The sequence below is a fragment of the Pogonomyrmex barbatus genome, unplaced genomic scaffold (assembly GCF_055798465.1).
Source record: "Pogonomyrmex barbatus isolate J1 unplaced genomic scaffold, ASM5579846v1 scaffold12, whole genome shotgun sequence".
Taxonomy (NCBI): Eukaryota; Metazoa; Arthropoda; class Insecta; order Hymenoptera; family Formicidae; genus Pogonomyrmex; species Pogonomyrmex barbatus.
Genome location: NW_028297108.1, coordinates 50,419 through 67,205, shown reverse-complemented (window position 1 = coordinate 67,205; position 16,787 = coordinate 50,419). Strand labels below are relative to the sequence as shown.

Sequence of the window (16,787 nt, the reverse complement as noted above, 5' to 3'; positions counted from 1 at the left end):
TTGTTTATTTTTGAATAAAGATTAAATTTTATAAAAAAAAGCTCAGAACTTTTTTGTACACCTAATATAAGCAATAAAATAAAAACATAAACTGGATATACTATATTCATACAAGAGTATTATGTAAGGGTTAATAATTTAATACTTGCTTTTCGGTATATTTTGTTTTCATAACATTTCTTTTAAAGATATTAACAAATTATTTTAAAATAAATTATTTTTCTTACTAGTGTGCAATAGAAATAGGAGATGAGGAAAATAAAATTTCAAGATTCAGACGAGACTGAAATAGACTCTGAAGATCTGATAGAATATATATTAGGAAAATAGTCAGTTTTATTCTGAATATTATCAGTAAAACTTAAACTACTAACCTGTATAAAGCTGATAAGTCCATTATAAATACAATATATAACTATAATATATCTAATAAATAATATTAATATTTTCAAAAATTTTTTTAATGCATTAGGATCATCTACAATGTATTCAGCAATAGATTCATCTGCCAGTACATCATCTTGTGATGACAGTAATTGTTGTTTCGCCTGTTGAGCAGCACTTCAAAACTGTTAATAAGAATATTTCTGTGCTGAATGAAGATTCAAAAAAAGTACTTTTATAAACAACATATTAATTGGCAGTAATATAAATTCGCTTTACGATTAATTTAAGAATTAATTTATTAATGCATATGTATTTACTTTTTGATTACACATAATATTTTAATATAGGTAATTAACGAAGTTTTGAACAAAACAGAAATTGGATATGATTTGCTGAAGAATATGAAGCGAATGATACTTTCAAACCTGAATCTCGCCGAGCTTTAGTTAGATTGCTTGTTGGACATATTCAAAAACAACATGAGTAAACCTTCTTATGCAATTTTTACAATTTTATGCCTTTTTTACAATTATACAAAACTTAATTTTTTTCCTTTTTATACAGAAAATTACCAGATAATATAAAGATTTTTTACGCAAAAAGAATTGTGCAAAATTTTCCTACATTACGGGATCCCAGCACTGCAGAAGGCACATAAGTACTTCATATACAAGTTTTGTTGTAAAAACTATAAATTTTTTTATCTACATACAGAAATTATTCTACAATCCTAAAGATAGAAGCGGTTATTTGTCATGGCGTCTTCGTACAGTAAATAGAGTGTCAGATTCTTACGATTATAATGTTCCAAAAAAAACCAAAGAAAAACAAACAGAAACAATTATTAATAGTAGCCCTGAAAATCCAAGAATTCCTGACAGTGAAATAAATGAAAATGAAGAAACGAAAATTGTCGAGTGGCTAAAACGTGTAACGACACAATTGGCTGATATTGAAGCAAAGATGAGAAAATCATTAAAATATCGACGAACTATAATACTGGATCCAAAACTCTCCAACAATATACTCATTGAATTTCCACAATTTCCACGATTTCTAGATACGCCAGGATTGGTAAATCTCTTTTATTTTAATTTAGAATAAAATAAAAACAATACAAGTTATTTACTTATTAATTATTTAGATACAAAAAGATTTTGAAGCTCTAATGCCAGAGTATTCATCCAAATTAAATGAAAAATGGCACGACCTTGAAAGAGATTCTTAGATATTTGCACAAGAATTGTGCAAATATCTAAGAATATATTAAAGAAAAAGAGTAAAGATATTGCATGTAAGTATTTGATAATTGCACAGAATTACAAATTTATTGTAATTTATTCTTTAATATGATTGATTCTTTGTTGATATGATTTGTTATTCTTTATGTGATAAAATATAAAATATATGTTTATTGACAGTATGGGACGCAACGACACAAACACTGTTTTTATTTTTGCATCTTCTACTACCAACAGCTAAAGGGAAAAAGAAGCCAAATCATGCAACTGTAGATGTAGCAATGTCACGCCTTATATCATTTCATCAGATTACAAAATAATTGCTAAATATTTGTTCTGTACTTATATCTATTGCAACCTATAAACACGTATTTATGTTGGATGTATTTTATGTTGAATATATTTTATATTTCAGATCGGTCTTCCACTGCTATCCGAACAAGAACTTATAAAAATCAGTTTACAACCATTTTTATTAGCAGGTTCTAATCAACAAACAATTAGCAATTTTTATGTGGTTTTTGATGGAAAACTTCTGCCATGTCCTGCTCAAACGTCAAATATTAATGCTTTTGACACTCTATTTAAGGCTCATTATGTATTTGGTTGCAAATATGAAGATTCCCTAGAAATATTCTGGAAATTTATGCAAATGATATTCTATTGACATTGATGTCGATAATTATAGTTTTATTTCAAAAATACGAAGTACGTGCTCATCTTTTTAATACGATAATTAAGTAAATATGGCAGGATATCATTGTAGCATATGCAAGCAGAAAAACTTTAATGTCAAAAAATTATTGTGGCATTTACGTAATACTCATTTTAAATATCTAAATGGAAAAAATCTAATTTCCTGTGGTCAGCCGGGCTCTGTATTAAAATTTTTCGCTTTTACTGGTTTCAAAAAACATTTGAGAATTGCTCACAGCAATTTTCATACAGCAGATTGTGTAACAAATGAAAATAACAATAATATATGTTGTGAAAGTGAAAATAATAATATAAATACATATCCTGAAAGTGAAAATGTGTATAGCAATACTCTACAAGATAACTATAAAAAGGATGTAGCACTTATTTCTCAAACTCTTGTAACTAATAAAATTAATTCTACTAATTTAATTCTTACTACTGCAAAACAAAAATGAAAAGCATTGCTTGTAATTTTATATCACAATTAACTGGTTTATATATGACTGAAAATGCTATGGATTCTATAATCAATGCAAGTATAGAATTAGTGACAATTGACAAATGATTGCTAACAGTATAAATGCTCTTATTGAGAATGGTCAAGTAGATCATTTTCAAACCCATCTAAAAGATGTATGCGGTATATTAGAAAACATTAATTCATCTTTTAAGAGAAAAAATTTTTTGAGGAAATAGGAATAGTAGATGTGATTGAAATAAATTTAGGTACAAAAGCTGTTACGAGAGCTGATAAGAATACAGGTGCAAGCAAAGTTGTTTTAATACCAAGAACATTTATTTATGTATCAATTATAGATTCTTTAAAATTTTTGTTAGAAAACGAAACTTTAAGAAGCTTAATAGTTAATTCGCAATATAAAAATAAAAACTATTTTGCAAATTATATTGATAGTTTACATTGCATGTCACATGATTTATTTTCTAAAGATAATTACTCTTTAAAAATAATGATTTTTTATTATGATTTTCATGTTGAAAATGCGTTAGGTAGTAAAAAGACAAACTTGGAGCAATTTATTTTCAGCTAACAAATATACCACCTGTTTTTAATTATCAGCAACAACATATTCATTTAGTTTATTTCACACTAAACTTGTGAAGGAATTTGGTTTTGATACAGTACTACAGCCATTAATACATGATTTAAAAATATTGGAATCGTCTGGAATACATAAAGGGATAAATGTACCTATTAAAGGTACTTATTGCCGTCAGTCACGATAATCTTGGTGCTCGTTATGGCTATACCGAAAGTTTTAATTCTACATATTACTGCAGATTTTGTTACTGTACCAAGAATGAATGCAAAATTATTACCACAGAAAACGATAAGAGAATTAAGCTTAGAACTCGTGATTCGTATAAAAGTAATATACAGGAATTGGAAAATGGAGCGACGATTAGCAAATTAATTAATTGTGCAAAGCGTAATTGTGTTCTAAATGATCTGGCATACTTTTATGTGACAGAATGTCCTAGTGTAGATTGTATGCATGATATTTTAGAAGGCTCTTTGCTCATTAAACTACTCGTTAGAACATTAATTGAAGAAGGATATGTAAATCTTGAAGAAGTAAATGTTAGAATATGCTCATATCGATGCATATCCTTATGGATACTTAGAACAACGCAATAAACTTTGTGCTCTAAAACTTGATAAGCAAAGTATAAATATTGGACAAAAAGCATCTCAAGCATGATGCCTTGGACGCTTTTTGCCATTAATTTTGTTCAGTAGTACTTGCATTGAAAGGAACAAAGATTTGTGGCATGTACTTACATTCTTTTTAAAAATAATGAGTATAATTTTTTCTCCGAAAATCACTGTCTCTTTGACATATTATTTGCAAGAACTAATATCTGAGCATTTAATATTATTTAACAGAATATTTCCAGGAAATATTATATCAAAACAGCACTTTTTATTACACTATCCTAGAATAATGCATTTAATGGGATCTATTATCCATATAGACCATACAATTCGAAAGCAAATATAGTTTGTTTACAAGAATGTCTAGTAATGTTTTTAACTTCAAAAATATTTGTAAAACATTGGCAATAAAACATCAACGGCATTTTTGTAATTTATGGAGAATAACTGATGTTTTCAACAAAATAGATTTTGGATCAAACAAATTGCACAAAGCATCGGAATTACCATTGCTAAGAGATCTAAATTTACGTAGAAGACGTATATTTCTTAAATTGGATAATATGTTGTGATATAATGTATCGTCAAAAATTTTTTGTTTCTTTTGGATTTATTAACGATTTACCAATTTTTTGACAAATTAAATTTTTAGAACAAATTAAATTTTTTAGAAGATGACATATTTCTCATACTATCTAAATAGCAAACATTATCGTTCTCCAAAGAATTCAGGTTTATAATGTTTATGTCCTTGCTGATGAACATGATATAATATATAATATGAAAGATCTAACTTAGCCTCAGTCTTATAAATTGCATAGTCCTCTTGGAATGATCAATGAAATGTATATCTGCATTTTATAAAATGTATATGTATTATTAGTATTAATTTAATGTATACATATTAATATCAATAATCCATGTACATTATAAAATATAAAGCACACCATAATATTTCTGGTAACACGTATTTGATGTAAAAATCACACCGTCAGTAGTATTAAGATTCATACCCATTTCAATGAGGAAATTCACACCGCTATGGTATATTTTTCACACCAAGCAAACAGTGTTGATTTCATACCAACATGATGAGAATTATATAAACATCCATGTTAAGATCCACACCATTGTCAATTTCACGGTGATATTTTTTAGAGTACCAACTTCATTCGCGGAGCCAAAATAGCGTTATCGAATGCGAACTCCATGAACAGTGAGTGTAGCGTTAAACCTAACCCTAACCAAACGGCAAAATGGAGCAAGATCGAAGAAAATTATTACTAGCTATTACTGGCAGCAGTAGCACTTACAGTGCGAGAATTAATAGATTCTTCATCGTCTGAAAGCGATGATGAAAAATTAGAAATAAAAAGAAATATAAATCCAAGAAGACATATACCGAGAATCGAAAATTATGCAAAACAATTTAAAAAAATATTTTAATTCTAAAAAAATTAAATTAATTAAAATGTAGTCGAAAAGTAGGATAGGAAAGAAGAATTCATAAATTGATTGTAAAGACTCGGTTGATGTAGACTAGAACATAACAGGCGCGCGCCACACAGCTTTTCATATTATATATTTTTATATTATTCATTGATGATAGCGACATACTGCCGTGATAAAAAATAGAAACTCATTCATTCCTTGTTCATCTTATCTTTATTCTTGTTCAAAACCGATTCAAAGTTTCGCTACTAACCTCACTCGCCTTTTATAAATTGTCATTTGTAAATTAACAGTAACTCACGAAATTAGCGCAGCAAAAGAACCAATCAGCATCACAGAAAAGCGGCAACAATAAACTTCGAGAAATGCGAATAATTGACTTAACATCTCTTTTTTTATAAAGGATTGAATAGACGACTTTATTCTCCGGTGGTCGAGTACAGAATGTCATGTCCGCGCCGGGCTTCGCGGATGCTGGTTCTTTCGCACGGACTTTTCTCGCAATTATTGCGGAATCACCACGTGATCATCGCGTGATCGCCGCTTCGCAAACGTTTCAATACCATTCCAATACATTAAATTTGTTCGTGTTGCATGCACTTTTCGCACTTGAATTCTAGTGAGTTTACTAGTAATATGAAAAGTGTACTAATTTACTTAGTTATTTGTACGAAATAGCTCAAATGTCAAAGTGCATAAACTATTAAAATGACGCATGGAAATATTAGAGAAAATATTGCTGAAATATTAGAACTGAAATATTAAAAACAATGGATATATACGATGACGAAATAATTTTATCAGCTCCAGTACCTCCGTTCATATTATACGATGACGGTATGTAAAAATTAATAATATATATACATCAATGCTCTACTTGTTAAATAATAAAGTATTTACTATTTACTAATAATAAATATACTAAATATATATTAATATATTAATATATTTATTAAATTGATGATTATAATTATAATTTCTGTTTTTTTGTTTATAATTTTTAGATGATGAAATACTACAATTCTTGCGATTAGTATTATATAACGTGTTCATCATATTAAAGTTAACATTACGTAGAAACTATAGTCTGAAATTATATTGAAAAAGATTTTGTAATGCATTTTCGTTTATCTCATGCAGTTGTTTATAATATCTCATTGGTCGTTTTACAATATCGCCAATTTTTATGTCTTTACAAGGTATTATATTATTTATAGTAAATATAAAATGTATTATTAATTATTTTTATAATAAATAAAATACAGATTGTAATTTAAATTAAGTTCTTAAATTGTTTACATGGTAATTGGTTACATGGTAATTACATTTATTTAAATCCATTCAATATATATTGCAGAATACGCAGGATATGCACCAGAAAAATATACACATTTTAACTTACTTGTGATATCTTGGTCACGAAAGCGCAGGATATCGTGACGTAGTGGATCGCTTTGATATTACAATTAGTACACTGTATGAACTTTTAATAAAGGTAACAAACTTTTTAATGCAGCTTGCTCCACATATTATAAGATTTCCTACATTTACAAGAAAAAGAAGAAACAATGGCATATTTTCTTAAAGAAAAACAGTTTCCTGGAATTATTGGTATAATTTACTTTTGTGTTTTATATAACTTTTTTGTGCAAACGTGTGTCATGTATAAATTACATATGTATGCCAAACTTAAAATTAAATTTGTGTATAGGTGCTGTGGATGGCACGCATATCCGAATCGATAAACCAACACAAGATCAAAATTCATACATTAATAAGAAACAATATTTTTCAATTCATATGCAAGATGTAGTGGAATTTTACAAAATGACATTTTTAGATGCGTTCATTGGATATTCCGGATCTGTATACGATGCAAAGATTTTTCAGGAATCTCATTTATACGAATATCTTCAGGATATTTGTTTAAGTTAATAATATTTAGAATATTATTATATATAATTATTTTAGTACTTAATAATATTTATTAAATATCTAAGTATTTTAAGTTAAATTTATATTTATTTGTATTTATATCTAAGTATTTTTATTTATTTTTATTTATTTTATATGAAATTACATTAAAAAATTATATAAAAATACTTATGTAAATAAAATATTTTAAAATATTTTAAGAGGCTCTTATATAGTTAGAAATAGTGCTTATCCTTGTTCGGAATACTTAATGGTCTCATATAGAGATAACGGACATCTACACGAGCGCAGAGATATTTTAATAATCGATTGAGTTCATGCCATGTAGTTGAAAATGCTTTCAGCATTTTAAAACAACGGTTTAGACAATTATATCATTTTAAACTTCGAAATATTGTACGTATGGTGCAAATAATACATGCTTGTTGTGTTTTATATAATTTAGCAAGCGCAGGCGAAATAGAATTATTAAAACCTCCGCATGAAGATAATCCTGATTCAGAAGCCGAGATTATTAGAAATAATAATGATGAAATTATCCCTGGGAATGAATGTGGCCGCATTTTACGAGATGAGTTATGTCGCCAATTAATTGCTCGAGATATATAAATATATATTTTATATGTCAAATAGAGAAATTATAATGAAAATACTTTTATTTTATTACTATATTTTTTATCATTATTTTATTTTATTATTATAATTTTATATTTCGTATTATATATTTACTTGTATATTAGCATATAATATCTTTGAAATAAAACTATTTTATTATTTTTCATAAATTTATTTATTTTATATATAAAAAATATGTACTTTATACATATTCATCACAAAAGTGTTGAAAATCATAATATAACTGACTAGTGTAATATTACAAACATTTTTCTTATGAAGGATAAATCTGTCTTCAAAAAAGCTTTTTAATTGGAAGTATTGCTTTATTTTTACTTAAACTTAATAGGAACTTAATAGGAACTTAATAGGAACGATAGCACCATATATATTAGTTCTAATAATACAAACTACTTTTGATAATACAAATACTTTTTTTAGTAACAAACATAAACTTTCTAAACAAAAAAATATTAAAATATTTGTACTATTAAGAATAAAAAACTTAATATTTAAAAACTTCAAAATATTATAAGTATTTTTTAGAGATTAAAGTTAATTATTAAAAATCAACATAACTAAACATATTCCTTTAATATTACTTATATTAACTCAGACTTTATACTTAGACTGAAACTAAATAATACGACAAGCAACAAGATATTTAATAAAATATAAAAATAAAACAAAAAAATATTAAAAATATAGAAATACAGAAATAAGCGATCTCCATATTTTTTGCGTTAATGGATAAACATAAATTAAACATCTATACTGTATGAAAATGTAGCAATTTATTCGATATTTTTTGCAATTTCTCTTAGAACTTTAATGTTTTCATCTCTTTTAGCATTCGATATGGCCCATTGTTTCTTTACGGAGTGGACAAAATCTTCTTGAATTTTCTCTTTCTTTTATTTTTAAATTCTTCTAGAATTTGCATTCATATGCTTTCATTATGTTGTCTTTCATTACTTCTTTCAGAAATATATGTAAGAAATATATCTAAAACAGCTTGACATTTATTTATGAACTCGTTTTTTTTTGTCGTATTCTATTTTTATTAATTTGTAGTTTATTTGTTTTTACAGTTTGTACATTTTCAACAGGCGCAAGAATATTTGGTGGACCAGTATTGTTTTCAAAGTCTTCATTGTCAATTAGTTATTCATTCTATGTACAAAATGACAGTCATAAATATGACATCATAAATAAATTTAGTTCTATATATATATATATATATACAATTTGTATATTCTATACAAATATATTCTATACATTGTACTGACACAGCATTATTTTCTTTATTAAAATCCAGTTGTCCTCTAAGTATTAAACCGTTTCTTCCTGATACAGCAAGTGGTTGAATGCTATGTTTTTCTCCTAATGTACGGGCTTGTATTAGATACTCGAATCGTTTTCTCCAACTAAAGTCTTTATTTGCGTATTATTACAAGTTGCTCAGTTCGCTTACTCAATCTCGACTTCTTCCGTCTTTTCGCACGCTTGTCTATTTATACAATATCAAATATTACCCTACCTAATAAACAAATGACACGTCGTGGTTTCTCATTTGTTATCTCGCTCGCAAGTATATCGATTTGTAATACATGTCGAGTTCGCTCACAATTCGGAGCAACAGTTACAGATTAAATTTATATTTGTATTATTTTAGTCACCAACATCCCGCCCACCAATTAATCCTGATTAATTTTATTTTTCATCGATAGGCAATTTACAAACTTTAGTGACTGGACGCTTGATAACATTATTTTCGGTTTGAATAGTTAATACGCGAACCTTTTTATCAATTCCCGGGTGAAGTTCGATTATTCTGCCAAGTTTCCACTGCAAGGGTGGCATGTTGTCGCTTACAATTAAGACTATGTCATTAACAGCTAGATTTTCTCTTTCGATCGTCCATTTGCATTTGCCTTGCAATGACGTTAAATATTCGACACTCCATCGCTTCCAAAAATGTTGAGTTATACGCTGAGTCAATTGCCATCTGTCAAGTCTGTTAATAGGGACGTCTAATACATTGATATCTGGCAGACTAATAAGCGGTCCCCCTATTAAAAAATGTGCGGGCGTCAAAGCCTGTAAGTCGTTAGAATCAGAGGACAATTGACATAGCGGTCTTGAATTTAAGCAAGCTTCAATTTGAGCTAAAACCGTCATAAATTCCTCGAAAACGAGTCGCGTTTCGCCAACAACTCTCTTTAAATGGTATTTACACGATTTTATTCCTGCTTCCCAAATACCACCCATGTGAGGCGCATGGGGGGGAATAAATTTCCATTCTATGCTTTGAGATGTACAATATTCCTCTATCGATTTGGAAAATGTTCTGATTGTCCGATACAATTCCTCAAGCTCTCTTTTTGCGCCGACGAAATTAGTGGCATTGTCGCTATAAATTTTTTGCGGATAACCTCGTCTGCTCACAAAGCGGCGCAATGCAGCCAAGAACGCACTCGATGTCAACTCACTGCTTCTAAATGAACCGCTTTAGTTGAAAAGCATATGAACAACGCAATATATGATTTGCGACTTCTTTGTCCTCGGCCCTTATTCGCAACTGTAACAATAGGGCCAGCGTAATCAATTCCCACTATCGAAAATACTCGTTGACAAGCGGTAACCCTATCAGGTGGCAACGGTCCCATTATTTGATCTGACAACCTTGGCTTAACCCTGAAACACGTTACGCATCTCCTTGTTATTTTACGAGCAGTGTTGCGGCCGTTCAAAGGCCAAAATCTTTCCCGAATTGAAGAAAGCAAAGCTTGTGGACCGGCATGTAGCATACGACAATGTTCCCGTTCAAATAATAATTCAACAAATCGACATCTTGCCGGCAGCAAAATCGGATGTTTTTTGTCATGATTAATAGCGGATCTCTGCAACCTGCCGCCCACCCTGAGAATCCCGTCGTTATCTAAAAATGGACTCATATGGGCAAGCGCGCTGTTTCTATTTACGCGATCGTTGTTTAAGTCATCCAACTCCCTTGTAAAAAACTGCTCTTGAACATGTTTAATTAATTTTAATTGCGACAGATGCAAATCCCTCACGGATAAGTTATCAAAATTGCGGTTCTCGAAATTGTTTCTAGAATTCGCAATGAATCGATAACACCAAGCAAGTACTCTTTCGATTTTGGTTAATGATGAAAATTTAGAAAACATTGTTTCGATTATCGACTCGGAATTAGCTCGAGCAACAAAAACTCGCATATTTCCCTTTTCTTCCGATTGTATGATGTCAAATTCCCGATCGGAAAGTTCGCCCTTGCCTTGACATGGATCTTTGAATTCCGAAAGCCACGGTGGACCTGTCCACCACAATGAATTGCTATGAAAATTGTCAAAATTAATGCCTCGAGAGATTAAGTCCGCGGGATTTTCTGTACCTGCACCCCAATGACTGCTAGGCAGGATAGATTGGATTTTGCTGACCCTATTACCGACAAATGTTTTCTGCCGACTCGGTTCACCCGCGATTCACGTAAGAACAACTGACGAATCGCTCCATGCATAGATTTTATGAATCCCAATACGACTCACGAACAATCCGCATCAAATCGACCAACAAAACGGCTCCGCATAACTCCAACCGCGGGATGGTTAATTTTTTAACGGGCGCCACGCGTGATTTAGCGCATAACAATCTCGACGCAACTCGATTTGCATCATCAATTGCTCGCACGTAAATACACGTACCATAAGCTCGTTCTGATGCGTCACAAAACGCATGCAGACTGATATGCACCGGATTTCGAACGCCCACAACCTGTTTCGGTATTCGCGTTGTATGAATTTTTCTTAGATCTCGGACATACTCCAGCCACATCCGGCACAAATCTGCCGGTAAATCGTCATCCCAACCAAGATTCATTTGCCACGTGAATTGCATTATCAATTTTGCTTTTATAATTATTGGACTCGCCAAGCCCAACGGATCGAACAACTTTGAAATAGCAGACAATACGCTTCGCTTTGACTTCGCATTATGCGTGAATTGAGATTCGAATCGCAATTCATCGCTGCTCGGTTGCCATCGAATACCTAATGTTTTCGTTACGTCTCGCTCATCAGTTATAGCCTGAAAGTCAGTCTCATCATCAATTTTATTCGTTTTTAAGGATTAATTCGTTATAATTTGATCGCCACTTATGTAATTTGAATTGTCCGAGCCTTAATAATTCTGTCAATTCTTTAATTAAAATATCCGCTTCATTAATATTATCTACTCCTGTTAAAATATCATCAACGTATAAATCTTGAAGCAAGACTCGTGATGCTTGAGGATACTGACTTTCAGCCTCACTCGCCAATTGTCGAACGCTCCTTATTGCTAAAAATGGTGCACAAGATTGTCCATAAGTTACCGTGTTTAGTCGATATTCTCGAATTGGCTCGTCCGGCGAAAAGCGCCATAAAATTCGCTGATAATCCCTATCATTCTCATCGACGAGGATTTGTCGGTACATTTTTTGTATCGGCTGTAATTACTACTGAATGCGCTCGAAAACGTAAAATAATATTAATTAGTGGATCTTGTAAAGTAGCCCCCACCATTAATGTGTCATTTAAAGATAAATCTGAGCTAGTCTTAGACGAGGCATCGAAAACAACGCGAAGCTTCGTGCTAATAGATGATTCGCGATAAACGCCGTGATGAGGTAAATAAACAGCCTCGCTTGTCATAGCAGTTCTCGGAACGATGGTCATATGCCTTAGACTTATGTATTCTCGCATGAATTCTATATATAACTGCCGATACATGTTATTATTTCGAAATTTACGTTCTAAATAGAGCAATCATCTTTCCGCAATCGATCGCGACTCGCCAAGCTTATGTTTATTGTCTCGGAAAGGCAATCGTACAACAATTCTGCCCTCTGTGTCTCGCGTATGAGTGCCTTTAAATATTTCTTCGCATGTTCGTTCTTCACTTGATAAAATTGCATTATCGCGACTCGAACAATCCTCGATTTCCCAGAATTTAATTAAAGATTTATTTAAAGAGCCCTGCGTAACTAAACAATTGATTTGACTAATTCCTTCCCTTTTTATATATTGTGCTGGGATTCGACCTGAAATAATCCAACCGAATTTCGTATTCTGTAATAGGTAAATCATTTCCGAGCTCAACCCTTGCAGGTTCTAATAACTTTAAAAAGAATTCGCTGCCCAACAGCATGTCGATCTGACTCGGACGGTGGTATTGCGGATCGGCTAAATTTAACGTGTCGGTTATTGAAAAAGCATCACTATTAACTGCCACCAAAGGCAGTTCTCTAGTAATCCTCGGCACTACCAAACAAAATGCAGATAATAGATAAGTGGTTATTCTTGATTTTATCGTTACTTGACACCGTGATTTATCGTACAAATTGAACTACCAATGCCCGAGACTGCCTCGTGAATGTCCTCTAATTTTAAATTTAATTTAGCACAGGCTGCTCTTGTTATAAAATTCGCTTCGCTCGCGCTATCAAGAAGAACGCGAATAGGTTGATCGAACATGTTCGAGTCTTTTACGTATACTATTGCCGTTGACATTAAAATTTCGCCAAATTCCGCGCGATTCGTTGTGTGATGTACCGACAAATTAACGTTCGCTCTTTTATTTTTTCGACCTTCTCCGTTAACCGCTTCAATGTTTGAAGTAACCTTGTCTACTCGAGGCTCTTCTTGTTCTGTATGACACAATGTATTATGCCTCCTCGCGCATTGTCGACAGGAACTCGCTCTACAAGCGCTGACAAAATGATCGTTCCGTAAACAATTAAAACAAAGCTTCAATCGCTTAACTTCGTCAATTCTTTCTCGCACAGACAGATTTAAAAATCTTTCACACGAATATATTAAATGAGGACCGCCACATATAAAACAGTGCCCGATGACTGTTGACACGGCTAAACTTACAGTTTGATTATTTCTAGATGTCCTTGCCTCGCTTCTTCCGGCAGATTTTGAGGCCTCGTTTCTTCCAGCGACTCTCGAATTGTCAATTTTCCCCAACGACCTCGGTGTTTCACTGCCTCGTCTGGAGTTCGCTGCCACTCCTCTATAGTTCGATTCCTCTCTGTGGAATGCGCTGCCCAGTCGATCAAGCATTTGCACACGTCGCTGCAAAAAGTCAAATAATAAATCGACTGTAACAGTTTGTCGACCTTCCATACTCTCTTCCCAGCGGCGCCGAGTAACTCTGTCCAGCTTCTCCTCCACCATATATAATATCAAAGAATCCGCCCATGTTTCACTGGTGAACTCCATGGATTTTACAATTCGAAGATGTTTCTGGAAATGATTAATTAATTCTTGAATATCAACGGCTGATTCTCGCTCGACCTTAGGTGCTTCAAATAAACATTGAAGATGTCTTCGCTTTAAAGCTTTCTTATCTTCGTAACGGTTTCTTAAAAGATTCCAGGCCACTTCGTAGTTCTGCGCCGAAATCTCGATTGATTCGATGATTTTTGCCGCGCTTCCCGTCAGTGCACTGACCAAATATTGCAGCTTTTGAATTGCCGATAAATCGCTGTTATGAATTAATGCGGTAAAGGTATCAGAAAACCGTGTCCAGTCCTCTATTTCTCCCGAAAAGATTGGCAAATTGATTACCGGCAGTTTGACTCTGGCATCAATTTGTGAACCATTTGAACTTAACGCTCTAATTACTTTTGTTTGCTGCTCTATCACTTGTGCAAGTGATTCGCCATCGTTTACGTTAGTTGTACTTACAGTCGGTTTAATTGCAGCAGCCCATCTCGACAATGTTGCACTCAATTCTATGTATCGTTCTTCAAATACATCGTCTTCTCGTTGATCTTCAATTGGCAGCTCATTCTCCTCGATAACGCATACCAATTGCCGCTGTATTTCGTTAAATTCCTTGTACACTTGCTCTAATTTTTTTGAATATACTGTGACCGTTTCGATGCTCGGCGTCCTCTGACTTGCGTTTTCCACAAACTTCCAAATATGTGTTTGTTTTGCCTTGATATATCCTCGTTGGCGGCGTAATTCTTGCGCGCTCATTTTCGCAGTTGCTTAATCGTTAATCGTAATTGTTAATTGCCTTATTCTCAATTCGGCTCGAAGGACTATGTACGGGCTTGTATTAGATACTCGAATCGTTTTCTCCAACTAAAGTCTTTATTTGCGTATTATTACAAGTTGCTCAGTTCGCTTCTCAATCTCGACTTCTTCCGTCTTTTCGCACGCTTGTCTATTTATACAATATCAAATATTACCCTACCTAATAAACAAATGACACGTCGTGGTTTCTCATTTGTTATCTCGCTCGCAAGTATATCGATTTGTAATACATGTCGAGTTCGCTCACAATTCGGAGCAACAGTTACAGATTAAATTTATATTTGTATTATTTTAGTCACCAACACCTAATAAATCTGTTAATTTAAGTAATTAAAGAAAATATTAGTAGTATTATACATAAATTTATTCTTTATAATATATAATATTATTTACTTTTATAAGTACTTACGCTTCATATTTACAAGTCTTTCTTGCTCTGTCGGTCATTTTATTATTACTAATAATATTTTTGTATGAACGTTCCAACGACTTAATTTTATTTTCCACTTGTAACGGGATTACAGGGTAATTACTATGATCCATTTCTTGTGCAATTTGTTTCCATAAAATTTTATAAGTTTTTATTTTCCTTGTATTTCAAGATTTTTCTTAGATTTTTCTTAGATTTATAAGTGTCTAAACAACAGTTTTGTTGATGCATCGTTCTAAAACCACGAAGAAGTTGTATTTATAGCAGTTTTATTTTGATTATTTTGATCATTCTCATCATTTTGATCATTTTGATCATTTTGATCATTATGATCATTTTCATCATTTTGATCATTTTGAATATTTTCATCATTTTAATTTTGTGTATTATTACATATTTCTCTTCTTGTTTTAGAAAGGTTTACACAAATTTGAGTTCCATCAAGAATAAAGATTAAAGTATCCGAAGAAAAATTTATATCTCTCTTCGGAAATTTTAACTGTTTTCCATTTAAGTAAAAAATGTAATTTAAGTAAAAAAAGATATATTTACTCACTTATAAAAATGTTAGCGCGCTTTTTTGTCATTTTATCCTTGTTTTACGTCTATTGAACGATAAAGATAGAACGATGAAAAAGTGCGCTAACATTTCTATAAGCGTACTCTGAGAGAATATGGGCCATAATTTACGGATATCAATTTATATAAGATGTTTTATTTAACTAGGCTACTCAAAATAACTTGTTTTTTAAAGATATATAAAAACAGAAGAAGACTGAATTAAATTTGACATTCTGTACATCATTATATAGCATAGTTATAGAAATAATTCGTTAAAAATACTTGTAATACCTTCAATTACGCATTCATTTGAATCCACTTTTATTTTTCCAAAAGTGTCCAGCTGTAAAAAGCCACGTAATTGCACAATATCTGCTGCCATTTTAATATTACTTTTTTATAAATATATAATAATTTTGAAAACAAATGTTATAAAAAGTTACGTATAAAAAAATGTGTATACACTTATTCGTTAAACAACTAGTTTGGATTTCGCGATGGAGTAAAAAATTCGCACGAAAGAAATACTCACTGAATTGCACGCAAGTAAATAATTTATTATACACTTAATACGGTTCACAAGAAAAAATCGTAATATACATGGATCGAATTAATTACACTAAATTACGAACTAATAACACTTAAATTTGCAAACGGGAAGCGATCGCGACGAACGATTT

At 31.6% G+C, this 16,787-nt stretch overlaps 1 protein-coding gene, 1 long non-coding RNA gene and 2 pseudogenes across 4 annotated transcripts in view; 2 read left to right on the top strand and 2 right to left on the bottom strand.

Moving 5' to 3' along the window:
- The window catches only part of LOC148937616 (uncharacterized), a 36,407-nt gene extending 30,470 nt beyond the window's left edge, over window positions 1–5,937 (bottom strand). Inside the window, exon 1 of one of the 2 annotated variants that reach the window (XM_089071869.1) lies at window positions 5,756–5,937. The gene's annotated coding sequence lies outside the window, so the exon portion shown is untranslated. The remainder of the gene's footprint in view (window positions 1–5,755) is intronic. The other variant, XM_089071870.1, reaches the window with a different exon arrangement.
- On the top strand, window positions 125–2,661 carry LOC105429675 (uncharacterized; annotated as a pseudogene). The gene is made up of 8 exons (XR_016138137.1): window positions 125–354; window positions 403–613; window positions 735–870; window positions 952–1,060; window positions 1,102–1,461; window positions 1,532–1,681; window positions 1,809–1,932; window positions 2,040–2,661. The product of XR_016138137.1 is annotated as an uncharacterized LOC105429675 (transcript).
- Window positions 5,938–5,957: 20 nt separating the features above from the next.
- On the top strand, window positions 5,958–7,359 carry LOC105429677 (uncharacterized). The gene is made up of 4 exons (XR_016138136.1): window positions 5,958–6,291; window positions 6,459–6,653; window positions 6,812–6,949; window positions 7,295–7,359. It is a non-coding gene; the product is annotated as an uncharacterized LOC105429677 (long non-coding RNA).
- A 1,406-nt stretch (window positions 7,360–8,765) lies between these two features.
- Window positions 8,766–16,510, bottom strand: LOC148937615 (uncharacterized; annotated as a pseudogene).
- Between the last annotated feature and the right edge of the window lie 277 nt (window positions 16,511–16,787).